Source organism: Epinephelus lanceolatus, chromosome 4, assembly GCF_041903045.1.
Source record: "Epinephelus lanceolatus isolate andai-2023 chromosome 4, ASM4190304v1, whole genome shotgun sequence".
NCBI classification, from domain to species: domain Eukaryota; kingdom Metazoa; phylum Chordata; class Actinopteri; order Perciformes; family Serranidae; genus Epinephelus; species Epinephelus lanceolatus.
The window spans coordinates 8,091,112-8,106,525 of record NC_135737.1 but is presented as its reverse complement, the minus strand read 5'-3'; the positions used below and the strand labels follow the sequence as shown (position 1 = coordinate 8,106,525).

At 41.5% G+C, this 15,414-nt stretch overlaps 1 long non-coding RNA gene across 1 annotated transcript; it reads right to left on the bottom strand.

Moving 5' to 3' along the window:
* Positions 1-12,052: 12,052 nt before the first annotated feature.
* On the bottom strand, positions 12,053-12,861 carry LOC144462837 (uncharacterized). Its single transcript, XR_013491024.1, has 3 exons — positions 12,818-12,861; positions 12,567-12,656; positions 12,053-12,155 (listed from the first exon to the last, which is right to left on the bottom strand). It is a non-coding gene; the product is annotated as an uncharacterized LOC144462837 (long non-coding RNA).
* Positions 12,862-15,414: the final 2,553 nt, after the last annotated feature.

The window sequence follows — 15,414 nt, the reverse complement described above, 5'->3', positions numbered from 1 at the left end:
CTTCGGTCAGGAAAATGTGGCCCGAGCCGTGCTCTAGTGTGCACACCTGTGTGTGCACTCTGCCGTGCGCGATACAGAGGGCAAAGGAGAATTGTAAATGGCGGTGCGCCGCTGGTAGTTGCATATAGGGGAAACACTGCTCTAAACTTTTCTATGCTCTCGCTCTCACCCGCTCAAGTGTGCCTGTGGTGTGCAGCGGTGAAATGGGTCCCCGCTGAAACACTTTCCCGCCGCGCACGTTCCGGACGTTGTTTGGGCCATTCACCGGTATTGCGGTATATGAAAAATTCATATCATAACGAAAATAAATACCGGTTTTTTGTACAAACTGGTATACCGCCCAACCCTAAGAGAAACTTTAAATAAACACACAGCTGTGGAGTAAAAGCAGCTGTAAGAAAATGAAGACCAGTTATTACTCACCTTCTTGGTTGAATCCATCTTTAAGATGGATCTGAAGGTGGACGTGATCCTGGCCTTGCACTCATCCAGCTGTACACTGTCAGCAGCCAGATGGGTGAAGGCAGAGGGGGCATCTGTGGTAGTGGTGGAAACTGCCCCCTCCCAGTGCACAAGGCCAGGAACTGCACACACACGCCGAGGTACTGGATTGCTCTCCGCGTCCAGGTGTCTGAGTGTTGCTCCCGCAGGGTGTTGTACAGCCAATTAGCACTGTTGCCCAGAGTGCGAGACCTCAGCTGTGCAACAACCCTCAGGTCACTGATGAGCTGTGGCCTCCCCCTGCTGTCCCTGGAAAACAGCACCTGACTGATCCAGCTCTGCTGCTCTACAGTGGCAGCTGCTCTCCAGGACTGAGGCAGCAGCAGACAACAAGAGGAACATAAGGAGCCCTTTAATATCAAAGGATGACACTTTATGAATAAGGACAGCAGTAACATCTGAAGCCTGACATGTTTGACAGACAGTTTACCTCAGCACTGTCAGCAGGTGGTGGGGGAGGGAGGGAGGCAGGCCCGGGCAACTCCTCCCATAATCCTTCCTCCAGGGTAGCAGCTGCAGGTGGCGGCAGGGTGGCAGCTGCAGGTCGCGGCAGGGCGACAGGTGATGGTGGGGGAACTGGTAACTCTGCTGGCCTGGCTCATCTGTGGTGAAGCTGCTGGAGGCATCATGAGGAGTTCTTGTTCCAGGATGGCCTCCAGCGGCTCCTTATCCGTGGGCTCACCTAGCACAGAGTCACCAGCCTCCATCTTTGTTCCTGCTGAGGTGGGGGCAGGAGGTGGATGCTGCGGGAGCGAGAGAGGGGCCGGTACATCTGAGGCTTAAAGAGAAATAAAATGTTTCAGTTTCATGAAATTATGAGATTTTTATGTTAATATTGAGTGACAGACACGTGATGAGCCAAGCTGCATCTAAAAACTCCAGGAGCACAGACAGTGGTTCTAGAGAGAGAAAATGAGGATGAGACAAAACAATGATGACAACAAATGAGAATTGAAGAGGGAGCGATGCAGGCTGCAGATAGAGGGGTTACACAGGCAACTAGGGAAGAGATGATGAAGAAAATGTTACTCTACAGATGATCTCATTAGTGTTGTTTTGACAGGTGATTGGCCAGCAAATCTGTTAGTGATTTGAGATGTGCATTAGGCAGACCCCAAATTGTTTTTCATTCAGACCACACTTACTCTTCGTTTCCTCTCCTCTCTGATCACACAATCATTTATAAAACAAAATAAAAGAAGTGACAACAAAGGTGTAGAGCCTTTCAGTTATTTACAGTATGTCACATGAAAATTACTTTATTTTCTACTTAAACCAGCTCTTCATCCGAAGGCTCCTCGGATGGTTTTGAGGGCTGTAATCATACAATGAGAGAGAAACAGAGAACATATACAATGAACACAAGAAATACAATAAAGTTTAACTCTGTATTATGTCAGGTCATTCAGACTGGACTTGCCTGGACATGCAGGCTTATGGACCAGCATCCTCTTTATTTTGGCCTGCATGTCCACTGCAGACAGAGAACGCCACCCTGAGTGATTGGGGGGTTCGGTGCCTTGCTCAAGGGCACCTCGGCAGTGCCCAGGAGGTGAACTGGCACCTCTCCAGCCACCAGTCCACAATCCATATTTGGTCCAGACGGGGACTCGAACAGGCGACCCTCCGGTTCCTAACCCAAGTTCCTATGGACTGAGCTACTGCCGCCCCACTGACATTTTTTTAAATTCAGCTACATCCAAGTCAGACAGCTTTACAGTAAAACACGTACTGTGATGCACTCCTGGCTCTCTGGCTTGCGGCAGAGACAGAGGCTGTGCTGCTGCTGCTGCTGCAGCTGGTGGCGGTGGCTGCAGCCGTGGTGGTGTTGGCAGCGGCAGTTGAAGCAGCAGCAGCATCCCTTGCTCTCTGTCTGTCTCTGTTCTGGACATAACGGACGGCGTTCTCCATCTGCGTGCCAGGAGCTGGTGCCTTCCTCCGGAGGTAGTTGACAAATCTATAAAAATCAGACAACTGGTCACATGATTCTTGCCATCGACGGTCAGTGCAGTGACTATGCTATAATCCTGATGTTATAATAATTTAACGGAACTTTTTGGGGTCCTCAGATCCGTACATGGCTTGCAGGGTCTCGAACTTGAAGTCCCCGAAGCCAACAAGGGCCTGTCCCTCCTGTCCAGGCTGGAAGGACTTCACCCGCGCCTCCTCGAACGCATGGTGGAACCTGACTGCCTCCGCAAAGTCAGGGTACGCTGAGGAGTAGCGGGTGAAGGCATCCTGTAAGTTCACAGAGGGACACTCTTTTTTATTAATTGTATTGTATGAATCAGACTGAAGGACTCCCCCTTGTTGGCCATCAGTGGGGACTGAGACCCTGTCCTCTCTCACTCTGTCTGGTAGGAGACGAACAGGTTGATGGCATAGCACACGTCAGTGGAAGGTCTTGCCCTGGTAGCGGCAGAACTGGACCTTCCACCAGCTTAAGACGAGGGTAGCCTTGGTGATGGCGCCACGTTCGGAGTTGAGGTGGACCCACGTCTCAGCATCCACCTTCTCTGGCTTCTTCGCCCTGTAAAGGGGGGCCAATGGCCTGGGCCTCCTGGGAGGCCTTCATTCTGAGGCCGCCATTGGCGGCCCTCTTCAGGGTCGGGTGTTCCATCTAAACAGAGAAAATTTACATCAGCCGAACTCTGCAATAAATAGCCTACTTCAAGATCATGAGATGTAATAGAAGATGATGATGATGGTGATGAAATGACATGTACTACTTACAGTTTGAGTTTGAAGATTGCAAAATCTACAGTATAACAGGACAACACAGTTAGATTACAGTGATTGTCTGGAGTCATATACAGAACCTGTTTATCAGAGCACTTTCATCACATCATTTAAGATGTTCTGACGTCATTCGATAGACAAAATACACATCTGGATCTAGGTTAACGTTAGCTTGCATGTTCATTAGCAGCTGTATTCAGCTCTACACGACTGTTGAATTACACACATGAATGAAAAAGCCTCAAGTTGTTTGGCTCTACATGGAAAATCATTAAGTATAAGATTTTAACAAAGCAGATAACATTATATAAGGCTATGTAAAACAGGCACCGGCCAGCTTACAGCGGTGTGTTAATAACTATAGCAGCCAGCTACAAGTTGAATAAAAAGCTCTAAACAGCATGAGCGATATCAGGGTCACATGAATCAACTGATAATCATTGGTTAAAGCAGCTGTGCGGAACTTTTTACCATTAATAAAACTGTCCCTAGTTCGTATTATAAGAAATTCAGAGCTACACCAGAACATTTATGAACAGGTCTTACTTTACTACTAATTTGTGTGTAACGTTAGCATGTTAGCATGTTTCCACTAATTACTTGGACTGACCTAACGTTAGTAGCGTTAGCTTTGCAAGCGAAGGCTGCAGGTAACAGCTTTGCTGTGTTAGGATTATGTAATGTCTTCACTGTGTATCTTCACATAAAAGAATACTCCGACGATTTGGGAGTTATGCCCTTTCTCTATCATTTTCATATTGAGACAACATGATCGATATCTTTTTTGTGTCTGTACGTCCAGTGGCTGGGTCTCAGCGGTTAGCATTTTATAGGGGGTCAGTACGTCCTGCGCTGTGATCCGCGGAGGGATACACCGGTGAGCAGGCACAGACGTAGCCTGTAAACAAAACTCAGCTGTTTATTTAGCCTAGCAATATCTCCGGACTATAGTAGCTGCAATGGACGACTTTGAACGCGATTTTGAAGAATTTCTTGTAGCGGACACAGATCCAGAGCCATACCTGTTTGAGCCGGAGTACACAGATGAGGAACTCCATGTGTTGGATGCCGAGCAGGCGAGAAGAGAGACTGAATCCTCTGCTCCCATTTTGCTGCACAGAAGGGGATTCGGTGCTACCATCGTTGGGGAGATATGTCATCAGGAGGAAAACCGCAGCAGAGAGTGCATCACAAGGAGTGAAAACTTTGCAGCAATCACTAATCCTGGCGCAATTGAAACTTTTTTCCATGTTCCTAAGATGAACTGGAAAAAACGCCCCAAGGCTGCAGGAGCTGATGGACAGCTTTCAGTAGGGTGAATAATATTGTCTGTGTCGTCTCTTTGTTTGCTTTTACCGAGTGACCTAGCGTACCTGTCCCAGAGCCAGCTGCAGCTGTTGCTCATCGGTGTATCCCTCCGCACAAGATCTACTGACCCCCTGTCAGCGCCATGCTAACCGCTGAGACCCAGCCACTGGACGTACAGACACAAAAAAGATATCCATCGTGTTGTCTCAATATGAAAATGATAGAGAAAGGACATAACTCCCAAATCGTCGGAGTATTCTTTTCACATAATAATGCGGACTCAGCAGATGACAGGGTTTCCGCGCGTCATTAAAAAGCATTAAAAGTCATTAAATAGATTTTGCGAAAATTAAGGCCTTAAATGGCATTAAAAAGCATTAAATTCAATGTCCAGAGGCATTAAAAAATTAAATCCACTTGATGGAAAAAAACATTGTTATTCACGATTTATTTTGATTATATCAATATTTAATAATTTTGATCAGAAGTATAATGTGATGATTGACAGGCGGAACCCTTTAATTGGCTATTGTTTACGGCCGGTGCACGAAGTCACAACACTGGATGCTTGGAATGCAACGTTCTGTGAGCGTGCTCATGCTGTGGCGAAAGAGCGGAGGGAATATTAGCAAATGTTGGAAAAATGGGAAAATGCAAGTGTGGCAAGGAGTGGAGTTTTATAAATGTAAATAGGGAGGAAAAATAGAAATGACTAAGGAGGGAAGGAAACTAACTTAGGGACCGACAACGCCACCGGGGGACTTGCACCCCAGGATATGAAAACCAAATTCTGTAAGGGCACAGGGTCGAGACTGATGAGGCAGAGACAGTAGATAAATAAAACAAATATTTTTATTTATAATGCTGTAAAGGAAACCTAAAAAAAGGAAACTGGAACTGCTGAAAGAAAAAATTGCAAGCCAGGTAAGTACAAGAAAATATATTTTATTAACAGAAACAATCTAAAAGAAGCCAACTATAACAATACTAAAACTTAGGGGTGCACGATAACTATCCGGCCGATACTTATCGGGCCAATAACAGGAATTATTACGTCATTCCGATAAGTCGGATATCGTGACGAATAGCCCCGATAACATATATAATTTTGTCAGCACGGCAGTGCCCCGCTCCCATTATGAGACCTGAATGGCCTGCAGTGAATGCTGCGTTCAAGTGACATTGGCATAATCAGAAAAACTCTTTCTGACTGTGAAAATTCAAGAATACCCCCTCATGTCGGAAAACAACTCGTTAACTCGGTCATAATTTCACACAGACGCGCACACTCTCTCTCTTTCACACACACACACACACACACACACACACACAGATGCGCACACACATACTCACTTCTGTTCTCTTTGGGGGCGCACACCAAAACACCCTACTTTTGAGAACACTACTTTCTGAATGGTTTAGAGAGATGCCAGCAGCTAGGATGTATCACTGGGAATACCCAGATTATGAAAATCACCTGGGATTTTAGTTTCAAATAACTTTTGTCCAACTAGAATTTTTACCTTGAGATTGAGGACAAATAATTTTAATGTCAATTTTTGGGGACTTCAACTGTACACAGATACACAAACTCATAAAAGTCACTTTAAGGTGCCTCAAATTCCTTTGGGGACAAAAGTCTATAAAAGTAATTTTAACATGTATTTTTGCTATGTTTAGTTGTGAGAATATTCAACCTTCAAATTCAGTCTCAACACTGCTCCTGAGTAGCTCTTGACATATCTAAAGAAATGCATTAACTTACTCTTATTTAACTTATTCAATATAAACCAAAACAACTGAAGGATGATGGCTAAACTAATGGCCAATTCTTGCCATACTAACAAGTTTTATGTTGACAGGACCATCTCTGTGCCTAGCCACAACAGTTGGGTTTCAATAAAATTCTACAGGTAACACTGTTCTAAATAAGATTTAGACAGAATACGTTAGCCACATTGGCACCACATTCAAATTTGAATGAAAATAAATATCACTCGACAAACTAAGGTGTGCTGTCAATATGTGTTTTACTAACACAATGTGGGAACATCATGTACAAGAGCCCAACAGAGGAAATGGAAAGTCCTCTAAAATTACAGATTTTCCATAGGAGTCAAGAACTTGGCTAGCTGGACAGTACAGTCTGTAAAAATAGTTGCCTACAAAGCTCAGAGCAACAATTTCTGTGGCTAGAAACTAACTATTACTAACTACTAATGGCTCTATAATTGGCAATTTAAGCAACAGGAAGGGCCAGTCTCAAAGTGCTACTATTTTGTAAACAGAAATAGGTTCAGATAACAGGTATACTTCAACTAACAGTATACATCAAACAAGTACACTTTACCAGGGTACACTTTAACAACAGAAGAGTTCAAGATTTTGTCTGTTATCTAAGTAACAAGCTGAGTCTATTTCTTCCAAAAGAGAAATATGAAGTTAACAATGATCTGAAAAGCAACAAAAAATATTCTTATTGTTTAGCACAAGCCTTTCTCTTCAAGGCAGTGATTCGATTTCTGATGTAATTTTTTACACCAGTCCAGTTGCGGTCTCTCAGTGCATAGGGCTCTGCATTGATACACTAAAGACAGTTGATCTTTTGCGGTACCTTGCAAGCGTGTATGAAGCGCATCATGTGTCTTTCAACAGCACGTACCTCACTGTCATTCCACTTACGTTTAGCGTTATCTCTGTTAAGTTTCTGTGAAATGTCTGTAAAGAAAAGACAAAAGGAGATGTCAAGTTACCTTTCTGACAGTACTGTTAAATGTGCAAGGACAACAGAGGTCAAGTGACAAATAATGGAAGACCATGAATTGCAGGTTTTACTACACTAGTTTTTCATTTTTAAACACTCCCAAAAAGGCGGCATAGTTTGTGATTTTAAATTACATGTAAATTAATTTGAACTAATCTGAGTATAATATGGATGAGGTATGTTAACTACTTTTACTAATTATCCAAGGCAAGGCAAGGCAAGGCAAGTTTATTTGTAGAGCACAATTCGTACACACAGTAATTCAAAGTGCTTTACAGAGCAAGAAAATACATTAAAATCACAATACAAAATAAAAACATAAATAATCATTATAAAATGAACTTTAAAAGAGAAGAGTGCAGATAAGATCCTTTCAGTCATATGCACAGTGAAATAGAGCTGTTTTGAGCCTAGATTTGAACATTGTCAGAGTAGAGGCCTGTCTCACATCTTCAGAAAGACTGTTCCAGATTTTAGCTGCATAAAACTGGAATCCTGATTCCCCATGTTTAGTCCTGACTCTGGGCACCAGCAGGAGGCCGGTCCCTGAGGTCCTCAGAGTCCGAGATGGTTCATATGGCACTAACATGTCAGAGATGTACTTTGGTGCTAGGCCGTGGAGAGACTTGTACACAAGCAGAGCTGCTTTAAAGTCTATTCTCTGAGCCACAGGAAGCCAGTGTAGAGACCTGAGCACAGGACTAATGTGCTCGTACTTCCTGGTTCTGGTCAGGACCCGAGCAGCAGCATTCTGGATGTACTGCAGCTGTCTTACGGCCCATTTGGAGAGGCCAGTGAGCAATACTACAACCTGCTATAGGACTGCTACAGCATGTACTGACTGACTACAGTGCAGATTCTGTCATCATACCCAACTTTGGGGTTTTACTGGATACATTACTGTCACCTAGTACAAAAAATGAATCCTATCTTATTTTTACCTTGATTGAGAGTGGCATCAGAAGAAGTGGAGAGAAGTGAAGACGTCACCTCTGCCTCATGGTCGTCTTCAGCTGTGGTCTCTGTGGCTGAGTTGACATTGGCAGGCTCATCCTCATCACTTGACACATCTGGTTCTTGTGAACAATCAACTTTTTTTGAAGTGACAATGTAAGAAAAGTAAAAAAAAAAGAAACCTTAGGAATAGTAGCCTTAAGACAAAAACTTCCCACATTACTTAAGTTACACATTTACGCAAAGTAATTTTGTATATTAATATTATACATAACATGATTATACACATTGCCTATGAGAAAAAATATGTACACAATACTTGACAGACTACATTTGCATTCCTCCAATGTGAAACAGATTATTAGGATTCTTCATCATTATACTTAAATAACTAAATACAGCACAAAGAGTACCTGACAGGTAAAGAGCAGTGATGATGCATTTCTCATGAGACAATAGCCATGGCTTACATCTAACCTTAATATAATTGTACTAATATACACACATCCATGCCTTCAGGGTCAATCTCAATGTCGTCAAGGGCTTGACCTTTATACTGTGAGAGGGTCCCCTTCTCCATCGCCAAAAGCACTTTGCTCATTTTGGCGAGCTGTAGTGTTCCCTGTGGCAGGCGGTAATACTGCCTGTGCACACGAATGTCATGACCCAGAAAGTCTGCAAGTTGGTCTGATTCATTTTCTTGAAGATTCAGTACCTGAGACATTGTAGCTATGTGCTTTCGCAGCCTTGTTGATGTTAAGACCTCTGGATTTTTAGCATCACTCTCCCTTGCAAACTTTTGGATGCATTCTTCCCCTCTGTAAGCAGACAAGGCACCTGGTCTAGCAAACATGTAAATGTTCTCTTTTAGGACTCCATACATCTCACGAGTTTGAGCTAGGAGCTCCATGGCTGAGAGCATTGATGGCTTTAGCAGCACAGGGACTCCTCTTCCTCGTTTTCCCCTGATTTCTACTCTGGTGAAGAAATCACACATCTTCTTCTCAAGAGGGGTGAGACAGGCTTCCATGTCCTTGTTGAGTTCTGACTTTTTCCTTGCCATGAAAGTGGCCAACTCCATTCTTGACACCTCTCCTTCTCTTCTTCTGTTGAAAATGATCACCTGTGCCAGCGTCACTTTGGCAAGTGTTGCATAGCTGTTTGCAGAGGGAGAGAGTTTCAGCATTCTTTCAGCAACATCTTTAACCTTCTCCATGTGAGAGTCCAAACATTTGACGTCTTCAGTGAAAAGAAAAATTGGTGGTGCATTCCACTTCAACTCTTTCACAGTGGTTGTTGCGCCTCTGGTTATCAGTGCCTTCCATCTGAAATTTTTAATGGTCTTGAATTCGCGAGCATATTCCACCAGGCTGTCGTTCCTGTCAACTGTGGACAAATTATCAGTCTCTACCAGCTCACAAAGTACACCCAGACTGTGGCCAACTTTTAGGGCTAAGGAAGGTTTGCGAAATGTGTTGTTCTCTGGGTTGTAACCAGTCAACTCTTTCACTGCAGATATCACACTGTTGAAGTTGGATGGATAGATGAGTTCCTCTGCTGTCCGTATAGGCGTTTTCTTCTGAGCAACTACTAACAGTCGCCCAAGTTCTCGAAGTCTGTGTCTTATTAAGTCATGTCTGTTCTTTCTTGATCCATTTAGATCAAAGAGGTGTTGTCCAAACTGCAACAGAAGTTGGTCATTTTGGATCGTCCGAGTGACCTCATCATAGCTCATGCAAGAAATCACACTCTTCAAGCCCTCACTAATCTCACGAACAACATCAGTTTTAAGGGCACATTTGGATCGAACTCGCTGCTTCCCAGTCCTGGATTCATCTTTCTTCTCGTGCTGGACAGATTTTCATGTGCTTCCACAAAGTCCTCTTGGCATAGAGTCCTTGACAATGAAAACAATGAATAAAATCAAAAACCGATCTAGCTTTTCGAGGTCTGTAGCAAGCCTGGAGCTCTCCAGCTCCCTTACTTACAACAAGAGCATTATAGGCAAAGTTTCCACGCCGTCTCAGAATATTTAATGCATTGCGTCTCTCTTTTGAGTTCTTTGGATATAGAAATGCTCTGGCAACCTCTTCTACATTTCCGTGCACAGCTTTCAGGTGTCGTGCAATTTTTGAAGAAGGCTTGAGGCAATAGAGACAGTAGTTTCTTTTGTTATACACTCAACGACTTGCAGACTTTGAGGGAGGGAACACTTTGATTGAGTCAGAAAGATGTTGGACTCTGCTTTCCTTTGGAGTGCTCGAGTTGCTCTTCTCCGAATGAGGAGATGAGCTCTTTCTCTTCCTTGGAATGTTGGAGTTCCTTTTCGTAGGGCTGTCTCTGGTGGTTTCTGAATCAATGGCTTGGCTTACTGAAGATAAAAGGGGATATCGCAAAGACAGCAGAGGCTTTTTTGCAACTGGATGGAGTTCTGTGTCCTCATCAGGCTCAGAGGAACTTCCTTCAGAGTCTGGAGCATAGTCTGAATCATTAGTCTGTGATATCAGATTCATCAGGGGATTTTTCCTTATATGTAGGGGCCTTGAGGAAAAAAAATGCAAAGGTTATTGCACTGTGCTGATGGACTGCACTTTTATTACATCAACTTTCTATCTTTTAGCTGTATATGGGAAAAACAGGGCACATTTACCAAATTTTATTTAAATAAAAGAGATAATTCACACATCAAATTGTACACTACTGTTACGACTCAGGGTGCAACAGTACAGGTGTTTATCCTGCACCAACTGAATATAGACATTATGGTCTGGTGTACACATTCATACGACGAATACACTTGGCTGTCAACTGGCAAGAGAATTTGTGAGATCGTTACCATTCTGATCAATACTCCTCATGAGTAAATTGTAGTAATGCGCCTCAAAGCTGTTTTCCAGCCATTTGTAATGTAAAAAGCAAAAGATGACACAATAAATTAATACAAAGAAGACAACACTCTTGCACTATGGCTAATTCACAAGAGACAGTGGAGCTGGAGGACCCACCCACTGCTTTCAAATCAGCTCTAAGGGAAAGGATGCTGTGCTGGCATTGTTCGACAGTTGTTTCTGAGTGGAAACATGTCAAACATGCCAACTCATAGACAGCATCACTTAGATGTGTCAATCACTGGAACAAGGTCATCAATAAATAATAAACAATATTCCTGCCGTTTTTAGGGTAGCTTCTAGATGTGGAAGGAGGCAGGGCCAAAAAACTAGCAATTTAATTTAAATTACATTTATATTTGTTTGTTTTTGTTTTTTTGTTGGTTTTTTTTTTTTAAATCAGCCCTGCATAAGAATCTGACATTTGCACGCGTGTATGTTCACTGCTTAATGCATTCCCAAACAAGGTGAAGCAGCTTTTTGTTTCTATGCTCTCCACCTGTAGAACAATCTTTCTGAAGACTTTAGGTTTGCTAAATTGAAATCAATAATCACCAGCTGGTAGTTAAAACAAGGCTTAAATCATTTCTGTTTTCCATGGTTTTAGTTAAGGTTGGTATCAGCCTCCATAATCTGTAGTCATTTGCCTGCTCTTGTTATTGTATTTAAAATGCAATTTATTTAATAAAACATTTTTAAAATTTGTGCTTTGTTTTACTGTCTTTTAAATCAAATTTAAAAATCTCATTTTTAAGTAGGTCAAAAAGACTAACTGCACTACTGTCAGTTAAAAATTAATGAACCAAACTCTTCTAAACCGTGATCACTATGTTGAGGTATGCGCCAAACTGTGACTTCTGTATACTGTTACACCCTTACTTATTATTGCAGGAAAATACCTTTCTCTGTTTTAACGACTTCCTTTTTGAGTCATCCGCTGAAAAATCCTCAGAATACTGACAAGCTGACGATGATGATGAACACGTAACAGGAGCTCTTGTCTGACAAACAAAAAGGATAAAAGCATTCTAGTATGTATAAATAACAGCCTCACATGCATTTTTGACCTTGTATAAAACAACAGGCAATACAGACCTTTAAAAGTAACACTGGTTTATTTGAAAAGGATGTTAGAGCTAGTGGTGTTTTGGGGGCATGATTTATGACCATTTCCATTCACTACCATAATAATAAAGCACGCTTCGATCCTCATCCTGGATAATAACATTACGGAAATAAACAATCTACATAAAAAGTTTATTTCTGAACAGCATCATGGAAATCGATAAAATAGTGATAATTAGAATGATGTTTTTATTAATGATGCCAAATTATAACACTGATGTTATCCATATTGTGGTAAACTGCTGCAAACAAAAGAACAAGCTAATGTTAAAATGCAGTAGTGTCACCTTTGTTGTTGCTGCTGGCTCTCCACTGTCCACTAGATCACTGGCCATTGTTGATTCACCCGCTGATGAAGTGTCTGATGAGGCTAGGGTCTAAAAAGACAAACCAAACTTTCTATATGCAATATTCAAATTCAGTTTGCATTTACAAAAAGGCAGCTGTATAGCAACCCTGTCACTGTTATAATAATGCTCAATTAATTAAGAACATATGAGTGATTATAAACATTGCCCCCAGTCTGTTGTGAACATACTTGAATATCATCATACTCCTCCTCAGTGGGATCATCCAAGGGAGACTGTGAAGTCAGCTGAAGAAAAGACATGAGAAAAGATGAGAAATCAACTAAACCAAACATGATACTCTGTTCAAGTACAATAACAAAACTTTCAGTAATATTAAACCAGTTGTTACTAAAAGAAAAATTTTGATAATGCCTTACTCTTACTAATGTCTACAAGTAAGCAAGTCATAAAAGAAGGCACAGTATCCTGTCTATTTAATTCTGTATCTCTATAGCTGTATGTAGCTATAAACATGCATTACATTAAGTGAGGAAGCTGCATTGCATTTACAACCATGGTTTGCAAAACCATGCATCTGCTGGCAGATGGAAAATAAACTGCACTAGAAAGAAATAGATTAAGAAACATAAAATATTCATCTAAACATTCCACAAATCTTGTGCTGGTAATTTCTTTACATAGTTGTCCTAATTTCAATATTTTGTGCCAGAGGTATTTCACCAATTTGGAATTGGGGCCTGAAAATAAAAATGTTACCAGTTGACAGACCAAAGAGTTTTAATTTCAAATGTTTTTTCAATCACAGCTTATGCATGTTCACAGGTGCAATTCATGAGTACAATTTGGACTTATTAAGGCTGCTGTAAGTGATATATTCTTATCAAAAGTGTTGAATAGTTCCAATAGTTATCAGTATTGTAGAGCGTTTGGTCAGTAAACCATGTCTCTCCCTGTCTCTTACTGCTCAGGCAGAAAAAAAGGAAAAACATGTTCTGGAATCCCAGCGCACTTCAGCCAATCAAGACTGAGAACTCATAACGAGGCGGTCCTGTTTCCTTGCTGAAGCCACAGAAAGCAGGATCCTCCTGTTCTGTGTCTCATTTATAAAACATTGCACAGGATCCATACTAAAAGCACATGTGTGCCCAAAAAACATAAATGGCATGCCCTAAAAAAAAGTAATCAGATTTATGAAACGGTGCCTACACACACCGGCACTCAATGTTCTCTTTATTTTAACAGTCCACCTGAAATTGTGTGGATCAGCCTCATATTTTGCCCTCTACACACCCAAATTCAATTGGTCAAAACATTCAAATGGTCCAAGCACCAAGTGTTAATGCCTAGAGACGCTAATCGGTGGTTCCATACAGTGAATTGTGGTCATAACTGAGAAGAAGACAAAGAAAATAAGTATCTGTATTTTTAGGCTCTACACTGATATACATTTGGTATTATTATGTACTTAATTTTTAATTGTAAGTCAAAGCCATATCTGAGATGCCAAGAGGACTTTTAATGAAAACAGACTGATCAAAATAAAATGCAAATGACTGCCTTCCCTGTTTGGATATACAGCTGCAAATATATCAACCTGTAAATAAATTAAATAGGCAATATTAAATAAAAATAAGCCTGAGAGCGAGAATGCTCCAGTTCTTCATAATAGAGGAAATAATAAAAGACTGATTGAAATACAGTGTACAATGGCAAGTTTTCCACTACTTGACAAAACACAGAGCTGTGTTGCTTCTGCAGCTGGTCTTACATCACCGATTAATTGAATGATTGTCTTTTTAAAAACCAAAGTCCCTTTCAGTTGGCAGAGTGGGCGTGGTATGCACCTTGGACAGTGTAGATGCTTCATACTCTTTTTTTTATTATTATTATTATTATTACTGTGTAACTTTCTAAATCTTTCTTTGATATTGTGGATAAATCCAAGTACATGTAGTATTCGATTCAGAAACATTGAACTTATTCTTTACCACATTTTTTGACACTACAGGTGGGCTGGTTCTGTCCTCTCTCTATGTCAGAGTTTGACAGCTGTCAGTTTCTACAGTTAAGATTCCATAACTGCAGAGTTGCAGTGAAAAGATTGACAATTGTGTACTGTGTACAACCCAGAAGTGCAATAACTGAGTTGTCAAGTGCAAGCTGTCATTTTTGTCTTGATTAAATCTCATAAGCTGTGACTTTGGGCATTCTCAGCAGGTTAAGTGCAAGGCTGGGCATGCTTGTGATCATAGAAACACAGTGTAAGATTGTAAGGTTTATTCCAACTTTGGCAAAATCTGCTGCTTTCCTTTCAGAATTCAGCTGTGCTCTCAGTGCTGCTCAGTACCTGTGACATAGCAGCCATCAGTGTGGTTCATAATTTGTGGCATGTAACAAATAAGGTAGTGGTGTGGGCAAGACATTAAGCAAGACGACAGAATTGTGGCTATACAGAGATCTAACTACATCAGCATCTAAGTAGCGATTTTTTAAAAATTAAATTTAGCCCTACTCCCCACATTTGCAGCTACTCAGCAGCTACTCACGGTAGAGAGACACGTCTGATTAGGAGGTTAAGTTGATTAATGTAGTGTAAAAATAAATAAAATCCTATTGTCTGTCCTGTTTATTGCTTGGGCACTGTTATTTACGTGACAACACCTGAACATAACACACACAGACACACATTGGCTGTTTGTTTCTACCTCTCTCCTCGCTGGAAGTCTCGGACCTCCAGCCGCCCGCCTCCGCCTTGATTTAACGCTGAAAATAAAATAAAAGAGGGAGACAGGTTTTTCCTATTTTATCTTATTTTGTTATATTT